This window comes from Tenrec ecaudatus, chromosome 4 (genome assembly GCF_050624435.1).
Source record: "Tenrec ecaudatus isolate mTenEca1 chromosome 4, mTenEca1.hap1, whole genome shotgun sequence".
Lineage (NCBI taxonomy): Eukaryota > Metazoa > Chordata > Mammalia > Afrosoricida > Tenrecidae > Tenrec > Tenrec ecaudatus.
The window spans coordinates 149858793-149861804 of NC_134533.1; the positions used below are offsets into that span (position 1 = coordinate 149858793).

The 3012-nt window shown below is 39.4% G+C and overlaps 1 non-coding gene across 1 annotated transcript; it reads right to left on the reverse strand.

The window, feature by feature from the left end:
- Positions 1 to 350: 350 nt before the first annotated feature.
- On the reverse strand, positions 351 to 457 carry LOC142447449 (U6 spliceosomal RNA). The gene has a single exon (XR_012784150.1). It is a non-coding gene; the product is annotated as a U6 spliceosomal RNA (small nuclear RNA).
- Positions 458 to 3012: the final 2555 nt, after the last annotated feature.

The following is a 3012-nucleotide window of genomic DNA, read 5'->3' on the forward strand; positions in this document are numbered from 1 at the left end:
AATTTCTAATTATAGTCTCTACAAAATTTTGAAAGGTTTCCCAAAATTTTAGTGCAATGCAGTCAACAAAAATAAGCCAAAACTAATTATGTGCCATGCAATGAACTATATTCTATTTACAAAATTATTTTTAATTAATTTGTCATCCCATCAGTATCACATTACCATTCTTCTAGTCTGTCCTGTAAAAATGTTAAATAATTTAACTACAGTCAGTTTTCTAGTTTACATATCATTAATGAATAAATAAAAACTTAAAGATGGCTTATTCCAAATCTCATCATGTATAGCTGTAAAAAGTAAAACAAAATTTAAGTCATTTTCTTGCTTACATAAAATTTTTTTTTTTAAATAATATGGAACGCTTCACGAATTTGCGTGTCATCCTTGCGCAGGGGCCATGCTAATCTTCTCTGTATCGTTCCAATTTTAGTATATGTGCTGCCGAAGCGAGCACATAAAATTTTTTTTTTAACTGATAGAAAAGTTAAATAATATAATAAAGCCTATGTAATTCCACTAATTGCTAGCATTTTGACAAATTAGCTTCTTTCTGTTTACACATACATAGCCATATAAGTGTGCTTGTGTGTGTATACACATGTATGTATATAGAGAAAGCTAAATAATATATTTCTAAACTTGCTCTTGAACATTATGATATACTACCTCTATTTTAAGACATAGCTCTTAATTAAGGCATCCTCCTATGCAAAATACAATATCATTTTCACACCCAAGATTATTTACAGTAATTAAATAATAACATCAATTGCACCATTCATAGTCAGTTTTTTCCTACAAAATGTCTCCTGTAACTGTGAGGTTGTTTTGGTTTTTTTTTTCTTTTAATTCAATGCAGCATCCAATTAAGGTTTATTTATAGCATATGGTTAAATCTCACTGGAGCCTTCTACCTAAAACTACCACAGACCTCTTATTTTTGATGTCTAATTATGTAAATGTTTAGTGCTCTGGCTGTTTATTTTTAAATGACATGGTTTGGATAGTGTGTTGTTGTTGTTGTTGTTGTTGCTATTAGGTGCCATCCGATTGATTCCAACCCATAATAACCTTATGCACAACAGAAGAAACCTCTCCCCAGTCCTGAGACAGCCTCACAATTGTTCCTGTGCTTGAGCCCATTGTTGCAACCATGGTGTCAATGCATCTCCTAGAGGAGATGGACCCCTCCACGTTACCACACATGATGTGCTTCTCCGGGATTGGTCTCTCCTAACAAAGTCTTGACATACTTTGGATATCTCATATCCAAGGTGTGCCTGATATATTTGGATATACAATATCCAAAGTATGTAAAACAAAACTCTTGCCATCCTTGCCTCTGAGGGCACTCTGACTACTTCTTCCAAGAGAGATCAGTTTGCCTTTTCAGCAGTCCTTCATACTTCCAGGGCTCTTCCCCAGCACCAAAACTCAGTGCATCGGCTCCTCCTCAGTGTTCTTTAGTCGATGTCCAATTTTCACAGGCAGGTGAGGCCATTGAACATACCCTGGCGTGGGTCAGGTGCACCTTCGTCCTCAAAGTAACATCTTTGCTTTTCAACACTCTAAAGAGGTCGCATGCAGTGAATTTACCTAATGAAACTCATCTGTTTAATTGTAATCATATTGTAAATGAAATGCTTTTGGCAAAAATAATGCATAGGTTACTCCTTGGATCCCATATTACATTAATCACAAACAAAAAATATTGTATTGTTCCATTATTGATTGTATTAAAGTAGATCCCTTCATTAAGGTGGTGATCACAAGAGCTTACCATTTGTAAATTAAAAAAGACCAGTGTGATCATACTTTGGAACTACATGAGTCTTGTTTGAACACCTGTGCTATCCTTGTCCAGGTGTTTGGCTAAATTGGATACGGCACAATGGTGATTTTCTGCCATTGCTTCTATCTTTATTCGTCTAGAAAGAAGAAAGGTCTTGAGGGGGGGAAAGAGAGAGAGAAAGTCATTACCATCAAGTCAATTGCAACTAAGAGAGACCCTAATGAACAGCGGAGAACTGTTCCTGTGAATTGCCCATCTTTGTGGGAGTAGACACCTTAACTTTCCCCTGCAGAAGCTGTTGGTTTCCAACTGCTGACCTTGTGATTAGTCACCCAGTGTCCAACCCACTAGGCCACCAAGGTTCCTTCAAGATCTTTTTGCAGCCTCCTTACTTATTTGTTCTTCTTCAACATCTTCATGGTGAGCAATTATTAAGTGCGTGGCTGCTAATCAAAAGTCACCTGTGGTTTTCTAACCAAACAGATTCTCCTTGTGAGAACAGACCGACTATCTGCTCCTATAGAAGACTGAAGCCTAGCAATGACTGTTGGACAGCCTGTTCGGTCAGTCGTGATCAACATAAATTGTATTTGCATTAATGGGGCACAACAGCAATACCTACCTCCATCAGTGACTTCACAGGAGTCGGTGTCACGTGGTGCAGTAACACAGGAGTTAAATTCCAGAGCCACTTGGCTCTCTTCCTCTCTAACCTCCTCATGGATCCCTGGCTCCTCTGTTATCCCTTTGGCCCAGGAGAAGATGGCAAGCCACTGGTGTGGGCAGGGTAGTGATGATGAGGTCCACTCAGGGTGTCACCAATGCTAGTGAAATTACCTCCTTCCTAGCCCCTCCGCAGGTGGTACCTGACCATGCACTTCTGCCATCACCACTGCTGCTATCACTGATCCTGGGGTCCTATGGGTGACACTTCCTCAGACAATGTCAGGGATGCAATCTAGAGACTACAGCCCCACACTTACTCAGCAAGACCCTGGTGCCTACCCTCATTAGGGATCCTCTGATCACAATCACCATTTGTCTATAGAACTCTGTCTCACGCATACTCCTCATCTTGACCTTCAGCTTGGCAAATGCTCTAGTCCTTATGCATGCACGAACCTTTCACGTCCTTGACCTTCCAGGATGCCTTAAGAATCATCTGTTCTCCATTTCCCTTGTAGCCCTAAAAGGTTAAGGAACAGCTGAACAAAAGA